Genomic DNA, 20,676 nt, shown 5'->3' with positions numbered 1-20,676 from the left:
CCACTTACGCCTTGGAGATCTTGTCATGCCCCGCAGCCAGCGTTCTGTCTGAACGTGTGTTCAGCGCTGCTGGTGGTGTGCTGACAGATAAGCGCACACGGCTCTCCACTGATAATGTAGACAGACTCACGTTCATAAAGATGAACAAATCATGGATCCGAAACGACTTTTCTACCCCTGTGTCATCCTGGGGAGAGTAAAAGCTTGATGATTGGTTAAAATCACCCTACCAAACGTTTTAAGCTTTCAAATTACTAATCATGTTTATCTGTATCTTGACTGGAAAATAATTTGGGCTTTGTAGCAGTGTGCAGCACTGATCCTATTAGGCCATCTATAATAAGCTCCACCAGATTTAAAATTAAAAATAATTTTTAGCTGCATCTAGCCCGGAAAATAATTTTGGGGCTCCGAGATGCGCAAGACACATAAGTGCCTTCTTGCTGCACTACCTGCAGCATGACCCTCATATTGTCAGAATTCGAAGTAATCATGACTACTGGGTTGCCACACTCTTAGATCCCCCAAACTTTTCGATCAACCTTTTCATTTTAATAAAGACCAAAAAAATGGTCATTTTTGAAATTATAAGCATTAGCAGGTTGTTAGAAACTGAAATCAAACAGTTTTCAACTCAAAACTTTATTCTAGGTGATGTTACATTTTCACATAGGACCCCTTGTTCGAAAGGAACTTCTGAACTCTCTCGTCCATTGAATTTGTCAGGTTTTGGATGGTTTCTGCTTCAATTGTTTTTCATGAGGACAGAATACCCTCCCAGAGCTGTTGCTTAGATGTGAACTGCCTCCCGCCATCATAGACACTCCTTTTAATGATGCTCCAAAGGTTCTGAATGGGGTAGAGGTCAGGGGAGCATGGGGGTCACACCATAAGTTTGTCCCCTTTTATGCCCATATCAGCCAGAGATGCAGATGTTTTATGTGCAGCATGAGATGGTGCATTATCATGCAGAAAAATGATCTTGCTGTGAAATACACGGTTCTTCTTCTTGAACCATGGCAGGAAGTGCTGTTTGAGAAAATCCACATACATTATGGAGTTCATCTTTAGCGCCTTCAGGGATCCTAAAGGGGCCGACAATCTCTCTCCCCATGATTCCAGCCCAAAACATTACTCCACCTCCTCCTTGTTGGCGCTGTAGCCGTGTTTGCGTGGGGTGTCCATCAACCAGCCATCCTCCACTCCATCCATCTGGACCATCGAGCGCTGCACGGCACTCATCCGTGAACAAAACAGTTTTGAAATCAGTCTTCATGTAATGTTTGGCCCACTGGAGCCGTTTCTGCTTGTGTGAAGTGGATAGAGGAGGTCGACAGGATGGCGTATGCACAGCTGCAAACCTCTGAAGGACCCTGCATCTTGTTGTTCGGGGGACGTTGGAGGCACAAGCAGCTTCAAAAACTTGTCTGCTGCTATGACAAGGCATTTTTGCCGCTGCTCTTTTAACCTGACGTAATTGCCTGTAGGAAAGAGTCCTCAATTTGCCCTTATCAGCACGCACACGTGTGTACTGTGAATCAGCTACATACTTCTTGATTGCCAAGACACTTCATCCTGATCATCGCACAATGTTGATTGTAGTCATGCCTTGACCTAAACACTCCACAATTTGTTGCTTCTCAGCAGCCGACACATCCTTTTTCTTTCCCATTTTGGCAGAAAATGTAGGCTGCTTAATAATGTGAGAGAGCCTTCTTAAGTAGTCTTGCCTTTCATTGGACACACCTGCCAAACTAATTAGCACAGGTGTCTGCAATTGCTTACAGTGATATAAAGAGCCCTGACACACATCACCATCAATGAGTTTAACTGACAAACAAACAAATTCTTCCCTTATCACTCCTAAACACTTTTTGCATAATAATTTGGAACGCGGTGTACATGTGCTTTTCCACAAAACACCAGCGGTTCACGTAGTGAATCTTACAGTTCTAACTTGCCAACCGTGGTCTGTATGGAATTGTTCAATAAAGGGCCCAAAATTAAGATAACATAGATGGGAGAGGTCTCTATGAATAGGAATTCCTAAGTATTTGATACCCTGTGAGGGCCAGGCAAAGGGAAAGTTGGACTGGATGGAATCCTATATGGATTTGGGGAGGGAGACATCGAGGGCCTCAGACTTCGCTGCATTGATTTTAAAATTTTACCATGTAACAAAGTGATCTATTTCAGCCATAACAGCATGGATGGATATATGTGATTGAGTGATATATACTAGGACATCAACAGCAAATAGAGAGCACTTGTACTCGGTGCCTCCCACCTCAATCCACCTAATATTGGGGTTATGGCGAATTGATGAGAGCAGGTGCTCCGTCACTAGGATGTATAAGAGAGGGGACAGAGGACATCCCTGCCTTGTCCCATTGGTGATTGTGAAAGGTGATGAAAATGTTCTGACGCACCCCCTGGGCCTTGGGACACCCGGAGCCGGACCCTTTTTGGTGGATGCTGGTGGTTGTAGTCTTCGTGGCGGCGACCCGGTTCCGTGGCTCAGGGCGGTCAAACCAGTGGCGGAACTATTTATGTGGTTTTGATGTTTAAATGTCCGACTACGCCACCCGTGGATTGCGGTCAGAGTGAACCGCCGCTACAGGGCAGACCGCTGAGGCTGGTGTTGTGGGTACAGCAGAGCGTAGCATAACTCCCAACGGGAGGAGTATAGCCTCAGGGCAGTGTATGCGGAGGATGGCGGTGATGGTGCAGGGCAGCAGCAGTAACGACACGGAGTCAGTGATGCAGTCCAGGGCCTTTACTCACAGTTCTTATTATCCAGACCACGTCTGCAGGTAACGGCTGCCCACGTCGTACTGTGCTCACCAGGTGAGGGGCTCAGACAACTCCCAGATAACTTTGGAGCACTTCACAGGACCCCCTTTGTGTGTCCTTTGTCTGGCCTTTCTTACCAACACTTCTGTCCAGCTGCCTCGGGCCTCCTCTTGGTAAACTTGGCGCCAGTTTCCCTGACCCTATGTGGTGCCTTCCTAGCGGGTGTAGCAAGGGGCTGCGCCATATAAAATGTCAGAGCCTCCGGTTTCTAGCTGAGGGTCGTTTCCTGCCTCCACTAGTTCGGGGACCGGTCTCCCCCTTTGGCCTGACCCCTCCACGCAGGTGGATTCGGGCGTGCGGTGGCGACTTGCCCGTCCGCACCCCTGGGATCCCTTCATTCCTCGTTCCTGGAGCCTTCTCCGCTCCTCTTCCTTCTCCCTCTTCCAGGCCTGGGCCTCTGTTACTAGGCCCGCCTCCGGAGCAGAGCTCATGCAGAGCCCCTGCTCCCTGCCACTTCTGCTCAGACTTCTCTGCACTGAACTAAGATGGTGCCCACCTTTTATACTCCCTTCTCAATGCACCCAGGAACTGCTTCCTCCCTGCTCCTGCACTACAGGGTTCCCCTTCCTCAGTGTTCCCTCCCCCCACTCCAGCCAGGGACAGGGACTGTCGTGCCCATCTCAGGGGCATATTGGTCGCCCTGCCCCACGGCAATGTGGTGTAATGCATGCAGGTGTCGGGTCCTGATCCACACTCCATCCTTACCTGAGAGTGAGATATCACACCTCTGGGTGAGGTGCAATACGTCTGTAGCAACCGAGCCCTCAGGGTGCTACAGTTCCATTTATCTTCAGCCTAGGTGACGTATTGCGATACAGGGCCGTGATTTTGGCTATAAAAGGGTCCCCTAGACCCCTACCCCAAGCTTTTTAAGAGAATCATATATGGCGTGCCAGGAGACTCTATGGAATGCTTTCTCAGCATCCAACGAGAGTATCTAATTACAAATTTTTAACTGCATCTAGCCCAGGAAATACTTTGTGCCTAGTAGCAGTGTCTGCTAGTCAGCGGATTATCCCGGCTGTTAAGCAAGCTACACCACCTGTAGTTTAGACACTTAATTTTTTCAAAGGAAATGCTTCGGGACCATGGGATACTCAGTGAAGAGCATCAGGAGGCACCCCAAGGCATAGGGGCTGGGACTGGCAGTAGGATGCCTTGCGGTGGACAGCCGAGCTCGATCCTTATAAAAGCTTTTTAACTGCAGCAGCTTTAGTGGACTCTACTGGAGCTGGAATTACGCGGCTGCTGGCATGAGACTTGCCCTCCAATAGATCCTTGTAAATGGATTTAAAGTGTATTCATTCAAATTAGAGAGACAATTTAAATTAAAAAGCTTAGAGCTGCCTCCACCACAGGGGGGCTCGCTCGACCCACCAGCGGACAGGCACCAGTATTGGGAGAGGGGGGCTGGCCATCAGGGTTCACCGCGGCTCTGGCACAAACTCGGCGACACGGAGGTGGCACGGGCAGGAGCGGACTGGCCGTGTCGGCTTCTCACATTTTGGATTTTAGAAGGGCATGACATGCCTATATCTGTGTCTCCCCCTCCTTTTACTCCTCCACCTCTTTTATTTTCGCATGACTATATGTACTTGTCACTTTTCCATGTGTTAGTTGTGTCTTCTGAGCAGTTTGTCAGCTTTTGGACACCTTTGAAGGTGTTTTCTATGTGTTTCTATGTGTTTTTGTTTGCCTGCCATTGGTTTTAACGGTGTTCGAAGGTGTTCGACGAACAGTTCGACGAACAGTTCGGCGAACACACGGGTGTTCGACGAACCGAACCGAACTCGAACACTACGGGGGTGGCTCAACACTAATTTTAACTTCATTTTGTACCTTATATTATGGAACAGGGAGAATAATGGATGCAGGACACTGCCTTTAATACTTTAAAGGAAAAAAACATTTCCAGCAGTGATAACTACATTTTTGGACATGCTACCTATTAATTTTTCTACTCTAATTTAATTTTTCTATTTAAAATTCGTATTACTGTGATCTATATGATTTACCTGCAATTTTCACGCTTTTTTCTTGTGTCACCACCGCACAACTTTTTTCATGTACTATTTTTTCTATTTTTGATGAAGATTTTTAATGTTTATGTATCAATAAAAATGTTTTTTTAATTGAATTATTTCGATTATGTTTCTTTACATCATGGGATGTTCAGCTCCAGCTTCTCTTCTTTTTTTCTGCATTTGTAAGGTCTCCATAAGAGCTTCCCCTAATTAATCCTCACTTCTATGGCGCCAGTAAATTTACTAATAGTTATTATACTGTGTATTTTCACAGCTTGCGCACTGGCGACAATGGATTATCGAGCACGTGAACAGGCGTGGCTCACCAAATTGGATAAGGTGTTCGGTGATGACACAAGTGTGATTTTAGATTATAATTCCAGAGACGTTGAGGATATGGTTGCCAAAATGAAGGTTCTACTGAATAAGAAGACGAAACTTTGGTGTAATAAGTCTTTTTTGGAACGGTATTTATTGAAAGGTTTAATACCTAGAGGATTACGCATTCAGGTCTATCCCTCATTTGAAATTGAGGATGAGACCTTCAAACAACAATGGGAAGAGGTCTCATCCACTTGCTCAAAGGGTTTCATGAGTCTTCTGATCCGTTCGAATGAAGTTTCCTTGGGAAATATTGAGACAGAAATTGCCATGCTTCAGGAGAATTTAACTAAAAAACTCTCCACTGAAGCTTTGAACAAACTCAATGAGGAACTTGATGGCATGTTACAAAAATGGGAAAAGGATATTTTATTGGTTAAATCCAAAAAATATCAAAGAGATTGTACTGAGTTCAAAATGAACCGGGTATACAGATGGAGGAATATAAATACCATCAGACGTTATTCACATGCTCGTTCTGGTTCGACCATGTCATTATCGTCCATGGAGGATGATTCGGCTTCGAATGTAAATACAAGCATTGGCTCATTGAAATTGGGACCCAATAGACAAACTAATTTATGGAAGGGCAAAGGCAATAAACGCAAGATTACACCGCCACAATCAATGGAGTAAAAAACTAAACATCAAAATTTAGAGGTAATTAATCTGTCTAACCATGAGTTAACGGATGATCAGCGGGAGGTCCTACAATTGGGCCTTACATTTGTACCTGATAATTTTGATTTTTTTTCACTACAGTGAAAGATCTTCATCTTTTTTTCAAGAAAATTGATCCTACAAAAATTACATTCGGGGTCGAACTCTACGGTGGACTCTGTTGATAGGGCCGAACAGGAGGCCATTCGGGTCCTGGAGGAACTGGAAAGAGAGGGCTCCCCTATTCAAACAGGTACATTTCCTTCTTCCATCTTCCCCAGATCCACCACGTTTCCCCCTTTATCTCTGTGCCCGCAGGTCGATATATTCTGTAGAGTAGTCACAGAGGAGCTCAGAAAGCTATCCATGAGGCGGCACAGGGATAACCTTACTAGAGATCAAAGAAAGGCATTGGACGAATTGAGATCTCTGGGAGATGTTGCATTTAAACCTGCGGATAAGGGAGGCAATGTGGTGGTCTGGCCAACTGAAATGTATGAAAGGGAAGCCTTCAGACAGTTACGGGACAAAGAGGCATATAGACCTTTGGCCTCTAATCCCCAATCCAGTTTCGCTAGGGACATTTTTCTTATCTTGGATGATGCTCTATCACAAGGCATAATCCCTAAAAAAGTTTTTGATGGACTGATGGTTGAATATCCTGTCATTCCAACATTTTACCTCTTGCCAAAGGTCCACAAGAACCCAATGAATACACCAGGGCGTCCTATTGCCTCTGGCATAGGAGGGCTATGCGATCCCATTACCAAATTTATTGAGTATTATTTACATCCATTGGTGGAAGCGCTGCCCTCCTATGTCAGAGACACTACTGACGTTCTGAGACGTTTGGATGGCTTAACAATGGAGACAGATATGCTACTTGTGACTGCTGATGTGGAATCACTTTACACGTGTATTCGCCATCATCAGGGTTTGGAGGCTGTGGAATTTTACGTTACTACTAGTAATCTAGATACGGCCTTATGCGCTTTGATTTTGGAACTACTGCGATATATCCTGACTCACAATTATTTTATTTTTAAGGACCGTTTTTTTATTCAGATGAGGGGCACTGCGATGGGCGCGATGCGTGCGCCATCCTACGCAAATCTTTTTCTCGGCTACTGGGAGAGGGAGGTTTTCGGGAGTGGCGTGTGCGCCGCGTCCCAGGCGCAGTGCTGGTATCGTTATATCGATGATTTGTTCATAATATGGCAGGGCAGCACAGAGGATCTTCGCTCATTCATGATGGGTCTGAACGATAACCAATTTAACATCAAGTTAACTTATAAATTTGATGTGCAACAGATCGATTTTCTAGATGTACAAATCAAAGTGCATAAAGACGATAAAATTACTACTGACGTCTTCCGTAAAGAGACGTCTGTTAATTCTCTACTCCACGCCACCTCCGCCCATGTTCCTTCCACTATACGGGCCGTTCCCATGGGCCAGTTCTTGAGAATGCGGCACATATGCTCCACTGATGAAATGTTTGAACACCAAGCTGAGGATCTGCGGGCTAGATTCATTGCAAGGGGTTACAGCAAAAGGTGCATAAAACGAGCTTATAATCGGGCCAGGAACAGCGATCGCACACAACTTTTGATGGGCCCGGACATTAATAAGAGAAATATGAATATAATATCTGGTCAGCCTGTTAGATTTATCTCAGCATTTAATAATGGGTGGGGGGATATGCACCGCATTCTCGAGAGACATTGGTCAATCTTGAAAACTGAACCGACCATTGGTAAAAACTTGCCCGATCGGCCCCTCATGACAGCAAGAAGGAGCAGAAACATTAGGGACTTAATAGTACGGAGTCACTATGTTCCACAAACTTCAACTTTTCCTTTTGATGTGGGGAGACAGAAACAGGGATGTTTTCCTTGCGGTTCATGTTTGGGTTGCCGCAACATAGTCAGGGCAACAACTTTCCTGTCAGCTGATGGGAAACGGGAGTATAAAATTCTCAAATATATTTCATGCAGTACAGATTATATATAATATACCACGCAACTTGTCCTTTTGGAATGGCGTACATAGGGCTGACATCACGTGAGCTGCGTACGAGGGAACATGTCAGAGATATACGTGCGGCAGCAAAAGCAACTGATGTGTCATCTTTAAAAACTATCCCCCGCCATTTCAGACTGTGCCATGACTCAGATCCCGAGGGCTTTAAAGTCAGAGGCATCGGCACCCGTGGGGGTGATTACAAACGAGCACTGGTCCATCTGGAATGTAGGTGGATTGTGAAATTGGGGACAATGACTCCCAACGGTTTAAACGAAAAGCTAAGTTTTTCTTCGTTCTTATGAGACCAATGTCTAATTTTGGCATTCCTGTCCTCAGAATAGTTTCATTGTGCAAATTACAAAAAAAGGAAAGACAGCCTCTGGATTTTAATTCATTATATTGTTTTTATTTCTGTCTAACTGTGTGTGTCTTTTTTTGTTTTTATTTTTAGAAGTTTGTCTTCACTTTGATGAATACTGCGTAACACTGGGCTTTGATGGGTGTCCCCTATTTCTCTTCTGAATATTACGTATGACCAGCGTCCATGGATGGTAACCTAAGAAAGGACCACATATTCGGTTTTCATATTTTTTATAATATATTTATATATGATGGATATCTATGACAATAATGGATGATATGTACCTTCATATAATGTATATTGTATGTATTTATTTGGTTGTATACCATACTTACTGATTGATTAATGTCTTTTTTGTGAACTGAGTATGGGAATATTACACTTACCCATTTGCAGATCCGTGGTGAGCGTATGTGCGGGTGGTTTTGTCTGTGATTCCCGTCGCCACTGGCATCTGCACGGAGCTGTGCGTTCCACGTGACGTCACAGGAAGCACTTCTTCCTGGAACGCACCATGCTCTGAGATCCGCCTGAGGTGACAGGCATATGGCTTACCCTCCCACCCACATGCGCCTATTGGACACGGCTCTGCTCCTTAATAGCTACACTAGGAGGCAGGCTCACCACTCGTTATCCCACCCACACATTCCCATTGTATGTGACGCTACTCATTACAGGTTACACCTGGATCTAATTTGGAGGGGATACATATATACAGACTGACACAGTTGATATCTAGGTCCCTTGAGAAAGCAAGGTACGCGAAATGCGCATCGGGGCTGCGTGACATTCAGGATATATTCATCACTCTATGGGTAAGCATGTCTAGACTATAGGTCTGGTCCTATTTTCACTGTTCCATTCACGGCTTATTACTGTTTCAGCCGGTTTTCATATATATATATATATATATATATATATATATATATATATATATACATATATATATACACATGCACTTGCCACTTTAATTTAAGAGAAAACAAGATTTTAACTTCATTTTGTACCTTATATTATGGAACAGGGAGAATAATGGATTTAATACTTTAAAGGAAAAAAACATTTCCAGCAGTGATAACAACATTTTTTGACATGCTACCTATTAATTTTTCTACTCTAATTTAATTTTTCTATTTAAAATTCGTATTACTGTGATCTATATGATTTACCTGCAATTTTCACGCTTTTTTCTTGTGTCACCACCGCACAACTTTTTTCATGTACTATTTTTTCTATTTTTGATGAAGATTTTTAATGTTTATGTATCAGTAAAAATGTTTTTTTAATTGAATTATTTCGATTATGTTTCTTTACATCATGGGATGTTCAGCTCCAGCTTCTCTTCTTTTTTTCTGCATTTGTAAGGTCTCCATAGGAGCTTCCCCTAATTAATCCTCACTTCTATGGCGCCAGTAAATTTACTAAAAATTTACATATACTGCATTGTAGCTTCTAAAGATTTGAAATTTGTTAAATTTTCAGGCTTTCTCTTAAATAAAATTTGACTAAAGGTAGCTTTTCTTGTTTTGCAAAATTTGACATGAGATGAGAAAAGTTTCAAATTCTTGCGCAATTTATGATTTCCAATTTTTTTTTTTAGTAAACTGCTTAAAAATGTGGGACAGAGTATGGTATATTGTCCAATCAGTTCAGCTTTTTTCCAAATACATACACTAATGTTGCAGTTCTCTGCCTCAGGCAAAGCATATCGGTTCACATCAGAGCAAGGCATATTGCGACCCGCAGGTCACATGTGGCCCTCCAACTGTTCCTGTCCGGCCCACAGACAGCCAGCCGAAGGGCTGAAACAGTGGCCTATGGGCTCCACCATGCCCTCGCCCATCCGCCTCCTAGGGACGCAGACAGCAGTGAATACATTGGTGGAGGGGCCGCCGGCTACTTCTTCCACCAATCAGCGTGGGAGCCAGCAGACACAATGTCTTCAATACATCACATCTGCAGTGTTTGGCGAGTCAGTTCACCAGAAACTGAAGCAGAGCGCCAGGGGAATGGGAGTAAGGTATGTGTTTTTTTCCCATATTTGTAAGGGATGTTTGCATGTATATGTGGTGGCTCATACTGTATATAGAGATGCTATGTGGGTCTCATACTGTATACAGGGGGCTATGTGGGTGCTCTTACTGTATACAGGGGACTCATACTGTATATAGGAGGCTATGTGGGGGCTCATGCTGTATATAGGGGGCTATGTGAGGGCTCATATATAAAGAGGCTTTTTAGTGCTCACATTTTATTCAGGGGGCTCACAGAATGTAGCGGGCTGTTTGGGGGCTCTTACAGTATTTAGGACACTGTGTGAGCTCATACTGTATGTATGGGGATGTCAGCATACTTAATTCTGCTCAATGTGATACAATTAATATTCATATAAAATAATTAATATTGAGCAGAATTTATTTCAGCCTAATGATTCGGCCCTCCACAACTATTATGGTCTCTCATATGGCCCCTCAGGAAAATTAATTTCCAACCCCTGGTTTACATTATACTTGGTTTTGCATTAATATTTACATTGAAGTCACATGAATTCTGCAATTAGGTTAATAAAAAAACAAATAAACCAAAACACAGCTCTATATTTCATTAATATTTAGTGATGACCTATGCAACATTTCTGAATATAATGTATTCGTTTCTGGCTCTTTATTTGTTGCTAAGTAATTTCATACAGAAAAAACCCTATGAGATGCCTGTCGGTATATATCAGAACAGGTACCTAAATTCATGGTGCAGGAAGAGTTGTAGATCTCGTTGTCAGTTTCACGGCTTGAAGCAAACACATAAAATGTGTGAACAAGTCGTAATAATAGACCACTGATGTTGAAATTTTTCTTTTTAAAGTCAGGCCCAAAACAGTGGGCAGTTTATAGTGCGATAAATGTGTTATTGATGATATATTGGTGTGCTAAGGGCAAGGAATCTGTCCGCATATAAACAGTAGCAAATTAAACATCCTTTCTAGGAAAAAATTCTATTACTCATTAACCAATAAATTCATCTTCATTAATCTGTTGCATACAGCACATCAGAGAGCATGAGATCAACCAGGCAGCTAGCAAAGGCTAGAAAAAGCTCTCTGCTGTTCAGTCTATATCAGAGCTTATAATTCAAGAGACATGTAGATAAAATAGAAATAAAGCCTAAGGCTAAGTGCCCATGAAGCAGAAATGGTCCGGATTTTTCAGCATCTCCCTGGCAGAAAAAACGCATGCGGATTTTACATGCGTTTTTCCTGCCAGGTAGAAGCATTTGTCAAGCGTGTTTGCATGAATTTCTACATGCAGGTTGTTAAGCGCTTTTCCAACCGATTTTAGAATCACTTGGAAAGTGCTTGACAACTTGGTCACTCTATATAAATCCATGCAACCGGCATGGATTTATATAGTGTGACTAAGTTACGATGCTGCAAATGCAGCATCTATAGTAAAAAAAAAAAAAAGAATAAAATGATGAAAAATAAAAAAAACATACTCACCTTCCGATGGCCCCCGATCTCCTTCTCCGGTGTCTTCGACGGCTCGCGGTGGTGTAAAAGGACCTTCCATGACATCATTTAGTTGCGTGACCTGTCACATGACTGACTGACGTCGTGGAAGGTCCTTTTACACCACCACGAGCTGCTGAAGACACCGGATGCACCGTACAGGAGACCGGGGGCCATCAGAAGGTGAGTATAATGTTTTTTTTTTTCTTTTAATTCTTTTTTAACTACAGGTACTATGGTACCCGGGTCTGGAGGAGAGTCTCCTCTTCTCCAGACCTGGGTACCATCCGCACATTGAATCGCTTAATATCCAAATGTGTACATGTAGTCATATTAAGCGATTCAATGCAAGTCAATGGCGGCAATTACGCCGCGCTTCCGAAAAATGACTGGACGTGCTGAGGATTTCTTTTTTACCTTGAAAAAAGTGCCAGTCCAGCTCAGAAACAATTTGGCGTAATAAAAACCTTAATTTTTAACCATTGAGAATTCTTCATTCCCCCAAGCACAACCCAGGCACCGTGATATGTCCACTAAAGTGAATTGCAGTCTGGAAGCATTTTTCCTCCAGTTATGGGGCTGCAGCTGTGCATTTTAAGGCTCTTATAGGTGTTGTGTCCATACACCCCACCCCAAGTGAGCACCGCCTTCACTCTCACCATCTCATATTTAGGTTGCGGTATTGCCCTATTGTGCATTATTGTCCCCAGCAGAGTCAGGTACTTTGTAATTCATGCTAGCCAAGTATGATTGCTTGGTTTAAACTAATTATTTTTGAATACCCTATTGGTAAGTCACCCATTCAGGACTCTCATTTAACAGCCTGAAGAGAAAGCGGCAACGAAAAGCTCTGCAGGACACCACATGTTCGAGCATTGCAGGCAGAGCCCATTGAATTCAGTTTATGATTTTCTTGGTCATACAATTCTCACTATGTTAATGTGCAAAACTTCCTACAATACAAAACTAAAAATGTGGTGGGTGACAAAGTCTGTACATGAGTTCAGGAGTAAGGCCATGGCCCCACTATCAGTATTTGGTCAGCATTCAGTCAGTATTTTTTCTCAGGAGAGGGAGCCAAAACCAGGTGAGGAACAATCAGAGAAAAGGTATAATAGAAACAAGTCACCAATTCTGCATTTATCACCCACTCCTGGTTTTGGCTCCCACTCCTGAGAAAAAATACTGACCGAATACTGAACAAACACTGATAGTGGGGCCGCAGCCTAAGTTAGAAACTTTAGAGATCCAAATGCATTCTATATTAAAGAAACTATTCTATAAAACGTAATATCATCCACATTGCACTGATTGTTTTGTGAGTGTGAATCTATGCCTGATGGGCAAAGATAACCGGTCTACTTCTAATGCATGGAGGATTTTCCAGTAAACATTTAACAAAATAAAAGCCATATTTCCATATACTGTACATATAATTTGTTGCTAGGAAACTTGAGAAGTAGCATTGAGTCATTTTAAAATTACGTAAATAAGTGTATGAAACTAGTAAAAAATAATGATAGTTATTGTAATTTACTTCTTAGTATAACTGTATTATGATTATGCAACCATTAAACAATTTTACCAATTTTTAAAGCTAAGTATGCCTTAAATGTAACCTAAGATGCCTTAAATGTGTATAACAAAGATGACTAGGAGAAAAAAAAAACTTTCGAAAAACTGACAACACAAAACAACAAGCTACAGAGGGAGGTAACTATTTTAAAATGTTTTTCTTCGGATTAAAAAATGCAATAATTTGCAAAAATAATAATAATAATAATAATAAAAAAGCATCCTATGATTTTGTTGCTACTTGTTTGGCATTTAATATTTTTGCAGAGGTCGCAGTAAAATGGTTTTTCTAGAGATTCAACACAATTCATGAACTAATACCCCACCTTTCTCCTGCCCTTCCTTCCTTACTGTGTGGTATGATTGTGTTGATTGCATCTCACCATCATCCATAGTGATATCACTGTAATGGGCAGAGACTGGGCACCACAATCAGGTGATGTGGCCGTCATCACACTGTAAACAAGTATCAGGTGGACTAAAAAATATCATTGGTCTGTTTGAAAAGTTTGGATATTAATATATTGCCACAAAAAGTTTTAAAAAACAAAAACACTTCTAATACTCCTAAATGGCATATTATTTCAGACATGTTAGATGTATCATTTTAAAACAAATGGCAAAGATGTCAGATTTTGTTTCATTTTTTATATTCATATTAGTTTATATTAGTGGGTGTGTAATTAAATACCGTACACGCAAACTGAGCAGCGTGCTCAGACGAGTCATAATTAAGAGCCAGAATATAATGAATCATTATAGCAATTAAAAAATAAGGAAGTATTTATCTTTCCAGTATTTGCACAAAAAATAATTGCTGATCTTGAATGCGAATGAATCTTACGTCTCAATCAGATGTCCATCTGTCAGTGCTTTTCACGGGTAGAACATGTGTCCATTATTATCTATGGAGTTGTTCATACGTCAATGTACTTCTTCCACACTGCGTGCCTTCAAAAAAATCATGGAGACGTCTATTTTTGATCCTAGTCGGAGATCAAAATTATCCATACAAATCTATGGTCCATGAAAAATCACTGACAGTACATATTGTCATCCGTGTGCTGTCTGTTTTTTGGCATTAGAGTGAGTAATAAAGGTTTTGCAATTTATTTAAAAAAAAATTTTGTACGAGAAAATCACTGATGTAACACTGATGGTAAAAACTGATCCACTGACCAAATACTGATGAAAATTTTATCCAAAACACTGATGCAAATTAGACTTATTCAGACAAATCTCTGATGTCTGACTGATGTTTTAATGTGATAATTTACTAGATCACTGAAATACTAAAACTATATTGTATCTGGATAGAGAGGCAGATCTCTGTGTTACTAGGACATCCATAAAAGACCATCAGGAGAAAATATTTAAGCCGATTGATCTCTGACCCTGGTATTAAGTGCAAGGACTTCATTTTGTATTGAAGCCAAGAAAGTGAACATAATATTCCATCAAATTAGTTATAGATGCATCGTAATATCGTTTTAGAAAAAAGCACAGTTGTTTCAGTTGCAAACCTATTTTAGAGAAGCGAGCGCTCAGATCTCACTAGTCTCCATGGAGAACATCATTTAAAATCTAAATATACTTTTCCTCGTAAAATTCAACAATTAGGACAATTTAAATAGCTTTTTATTCATTTAAGTAGAAAATTGTTAGGTAAGTAATTCAGACCATATTATATATAGAATGCAACTGAATGGCTGGTGTATGAAAAACATTCACAGACACACCTTTCTCTGAGCAATCTTTCGACAAAGCTTTCAAGCATTATTACCATTGATGGCCCAATCACACCATTCAAGAAATTCTGTATATTTAAAGTGCTATTCTCAGCAGCAGATGCATACTTATTGTTAATATACAAATGAAGTCCCAATAAACTTTCTTTTTTGTAACTTTGTGTTTTTTTCATCTTCTCTGTAACCAGCCTCACATTGCTGAGTGGGCAGTCATATCATTATCTGCTGAAACTACATTTACCAGAAGCACTTGCTTCTCCTCAGTGCTACAGACCCTCTCTCTCTTGTGTTCTTCTGACTAGCCCCACCTCTTGGATTTATCAAGATAATATAAGTGTAGAATTCATTTTAAGCTTCTGTGCACTTTCTGCTCCTGTACAGTACCCTAACTGAAAGATTTTATCTTTGGCCACCAACTTAAATATAGTTACCTTTCTGGTGTTAGACCATTGGTAGCTGGTTGGCAGCACAGCTCAACTCTATTCCACAATGGCAGTATAGAATTATGTTTATTGCCTGCTGCTGACATATCACTTTTGTGAAACTAAAAATGCTGCTGAACTGATGCATACAGTATAAAGCAACCCTGTCATATTAGACAACAGAGCAGCATTTAGAGTTTCACTAATCTGATCACTCAGCAGCAGGCAACAAACACAGCTCAACTAATCCCAGGCCCTGTATATAGAGCTCCATCATAAAGTATAACTCTCCTTCCAGACCCTCTATACAGAGCACCATTCTACAGTATTTCTCTCCTTTCTGCCCCATTCTGCAATACATGACTCCTTTCAACCCCTCTATGCAGAACCCACCTTGCAATAAATCTTTCCTCTCAGTCCATCCTGAAGTACTTTGCACCTTATAGTTACCAGCACAAAAGCACAATGCGGCTTCCTGGTATGAGCTTTCTGAACTATAATGAATGAGGCCCTACCCCTTTCCATGTCAACATCCCTCACAGTAGAAACTCCATGCTAGACACATCCCAAAGAATACCTAGGAAGCCAGCTGTGAGAGGCAGCACTGCCTGTGATCGACCCAGACCACTGAAACTAGACCAGAACAGTGCCAAGAGCAACTGGAGGGTATATAGAGCCTAGAGAAGAATGCTTTGGGGGTGTGCGTGTTGTGAGGCAGCGATGGGAGTCACATACGAGGGTCGTCATGTGTCCACCAGGATGTTTATGGAAACATACTGAACCGGCTGGAGAGCACTGTAATCACAGTCATAGCTGTGGTTAGAATGCAAAAAAAAAGTAAGTGTGTACTGGGTCAAGCTATTTGACCAAGTCAGATTGAGGAAAACCAGACACAGGCTTTTATGTTTGGAGAGATCTGCAGGAAAGTAGTGGGACGGATCTCGCCCTGCAGCACAGGTCTTGCAAGTGGCCCATGGCCACAATTCACATTTAATCCCGCAGGTAATGGTTGGGTGTGTCAGTTGTTGTTTTCAAGTGCAGCAGAGCCGGAGGTTCTGTGTATGACTGGCTGTGTGAGATTGAACACAGACCAGAGCCAGAGACTTGGGTAGAGCCATTACCACACCCAGGATTCCTATGATGGTACAGGCGCCCACGACAACGGACATATATACGAACGTTCCCGGCCGCGATCCGGATGATGAAGGTTTAGAACTTTAATTTGAAACGTTTGGAAAATACTTTGTTTTTGAACTTACCTGGGTCACTGCCTCACATTGTGTAGTTGGGGGGTATGTGCAAATAAGGAAAGATTTAAAAATGAGTTATACTGACACAGCCGAATATACAGTGTATATATATATATATATATATATATATATATATATATATATATATATATATATATATATATACAGTACAGACCAAAAGTTTGGACACACCTTCTCATTTAAAGATTTTTCGGTATTTTCATGACTTTGAAAATTGCACATTCACACTGAAGGCATCAAAACTATGAATTAACACATGTGGAATTATATACTTAACAAAAAAGTGTGAAACAACTGAAAATATGTCTTATATTATAGGTTCTTCAAAGTAGCCAGTTTTTGCTTTGATGACTGCTTTGCACACTCTTGGCATTCTCTTGATGAGCTTCAAGAGGTAGTCACCGGAAATGGTTTTCACTTCACAGGTGTGCCCTGTCAGGTTCAATAAGTGGGATTTCTTGCCTTATAAATGGGGTTGGGACTATCAGTTGTGTTGTGCAGAAGTCAGGTGGATACACAGCTGATAGTCCTACTGAATAGACTGTTAGGATTTGTATTATGGCAAGAAAAAAGCAGCTAAGTAAAGCAAAACGAGTGGCCATCATTACTTTAAGAAATGAAGGTCAGTCAGTCCGAAAAATTGGGCAAACTTTGAAAGTGTCCCCAAGTGAAGTTGCAAAAAACCATCAAGCACTACAAAGAAACTGGCTCACATGAGGACCGCCCCAGGAAAGGAAGACCAAGAGTCACCTCTGCTTCTGAGGATCAGTTTATCCGAGTCACCAGCCTCAGAAATCGCAGGTTAACAGCAGCTCAGATTAGAGACCAGGTCAATGCCACACAGAGTTCTAGCAGCAGACACATCTCTACAACAATTGTTAAGAAGAGACTTTGTGCAGCAGGCCTTCATGGTAAAATAGCTGCTAGGAAACCACTGCTAAGGACATATATATATATATACACACAAACGCAGACATATATAAGTTTACATTATGATAAGGCTACACTGTTATTTTGGTTATAACCCTTTAACCCCTTAATGGCAAGGCCAAATGTTTGAAATCTGAAATGTGTCCATTTATGCAGTAATAACTCTGGAATGCTTCAATATATCCCATTGATTTTGAGATTGTTTTTTGTGACATTAGAATATTTAGGGACCTATTCAATATATTGGAAACCTACAAAAGTGATACTATTTTAAAAACAGCCCCCCTCAATGTATTAAAAATTGCTTTCAGGTAGTTTATTAACCCTTAAGGTGCTTTACGACTTTAAGGTTGTTATTTGACCATGAATTGCCATGGCAAACATCAGGACCACACAATCAAGATCTCTGGGTGTCGATAGGGTTAAAAAGGGAACCCCCATACTCTGTTAACCATCTAGATGCTGTAGTTACTATTGACAGTAGTATTTAAGCGGTTAAATGGCGATGGTAGGTGCCAACACTGATAGTGGCTGATGCAGCAAGTTGTCAGCTATAGTGTACAGCTGATTGCTGCTGGATTGTGACCCGTCAGAGGATGCTAGTCTCTTAAATCGCAGGTCAGTTTTAAGTCGCATTGGCGGTCATTAAGAGGTTAAAGCATACTTGTCATTTCAGGTGACTGTTGAAAATAAGTTGGTGTTGTGAATACACGAGGAATTCCTGCTCTCCTTTCTCTACGTAGAACATGTTAAAAAGTAGCAGAAAGGAGAACATTATACAGCAGAACTAAGAGATGTAGCTGTGAACCCAGCTCTGGGGCTAGGCAAACATTTACATGAGCAGCAGCAGGAGTGCTTGTGTCTCTCTTTCTCTGTTCCACCTGCACACTCCATAGACTTCAATAGGCAGCTTTACTCTATTCTCTAAATCAGATGGGATACCTTCTTATCTTGAGCAGGGTTTGATTTTAGCTGTTTTTTTTTTTTGTTTTTTTTAGAATGAATGACTAAACCAGAAGGCGGGGAGTTAAATTGGCTCATTAAAAAAGGAAAAGAAAGCACAATTCTCTGACAAGATATATTGCAGAGTTTCTTATATTGAATTTTGATATGGATTTATGCAAATTTTTTTGAAACAGTGACCATTTAAAATTAGTTTACGCTTATATTTCAGAATAAGATCAAAATGAAAACATATAGTGCACAGAATATGTGTACAATAGGTTTAATTGAAAAGTTTCCTTTTTTGTCTTAATGAGTTGGTCTAGAAAATATGAACACATTGTGGATACATAGTTACCAACTGACATCAAAGAGAACCTGTCACCTTCGATGTTTCAGAATAATCAATTATTGACAGTACATTAATTTTACTATATAAAACATTTTCAGGGCCTGGTGGAGATATGAAATGTTTGTCGCTATTTTTAATGCATTGAAAAAAAGGAACAATTATTAAAAAATCTTGCAGCAGGTGGAAAAAATTGCTTTTGCTATGGAGGACTTCCATATTTTTGAAAAGGCGTCTTGTGTAATATGTGTATCAGCCAGAATTTTTCTAGCTTCAGAGGTCAGGGTGAATAACTGAGCCCAAATTAGAGACCACCAATTTAAAGAAGGGGAGGAAAGGGAGGGGATTTGGGATGCAAATAATAAAAAATGCAAATATAGACTTTGTAGTTTTCTCTAAATGCTGTCAAATAGGTTTCAAGATGCACAAACAACAAAAAGGTGACAGGTTCTCTTCATATAGTCCATATATATTTCAAACAGAACCAAATGCAAAGCAATGTTAAGTATTTTTGTAAGATGTATTCCAAAATGTATATAGTAGCCAAAAAATGTGGTGAGGTTTTCATATAACTCTTTCATAGGAAGAAAAATGAACAACTTAAAGGGTGAACATTTGTTACAATTCTTCAAAACTGACATCCAGTTGGAACAGTAAATAATAAATTCACATTCTTAGGTAAAACATATGACAATGCAATTTTTCATTTTTTTTTTTTTTTTTACAGATTTTATGAAACAAATGCCCAAATTGCATTTTAAATGTTGATTGGATAAGAAGACCCTGTTAATAAATTCTACAACCCTGTTAACACATAATAACTCTGCTATTATGCATAATTAGGAAAAAAAAAATATCATAGCAAACCTGTGTTGCATAACCTTTAGTGCTGGAATTATGCTACTTTCAGAGACAAGTTGTGTTCTCATTAGTGCAAATGTTTGAAAGAAACAGCCGCATAAGTTAAGATAAAAACTTTTTCTTAAAAAAATCTTCAGTCTGTCGTAATATTTCTCACTAAATGAAATAACGTCTAGAAGAAAATATTTTACTTTTCCGTAAAGTTTAAGAAAAATAAATCTCTAAAAAAGTACTGGCTTTAAATATCACACAGTGATAAACATGATGTGCTATATACATTAATAACCAGAAAGGATCAATGGGAAATCAGAATACTTTTCAATTCTAAATCTGGGTGAAATTAATAGAGCTGCATGGCCCGCATTAACTATTTCATTTCGAAGATAATAATAGAAACACTGAAGAAAGTAACAGTTGGTAATAAACAAACAGTAAATATAAATGTCAATGATGCAGCTGGCAGGTTGCCTGGCGTATTTCGTCTTGTTTGGAACGGTTTATTGTACTGTCAGCAAGCAGTGAAAAAAAAAATAAAGCAGAAGCTTAAGGAGCAAATAACATATGGAAGCACAGCAAACCCAATCTTGCTCCACAGGAATGGAAAGACTGAACAAGAAGAGGTGTACCGCATAAGCCTTTCAAAAAAGGTATATATAAATCTATATTATACGTACATGGAGTGTTTGCGTGATATACACCGTATGAAAACACATGAGCTATAGAAATAATCTACTTAAATCTTAATGCAGAAGGTACTCTTTTAAACAAA

The sequence above is a fragment of the Phyllobates terribilis genome, unplaced genomic scaffold (genome assembly GCF_046119375.1).
Source record: "Phyllobates terribilis strain yellow unplaced genomic scaffold, ASM4611937v1 Scaffold_11__3_contigs__length_659146591, whole genome shotgun sequence".
NCBI lineage: Eukaryota > Metazoa > Chordata > Amphibia > Anura > Dendrobatidae > Phyllobates > Phyllobates terribilis.
Note: the sequence above shows the minus strand (reverse complement) of the source record.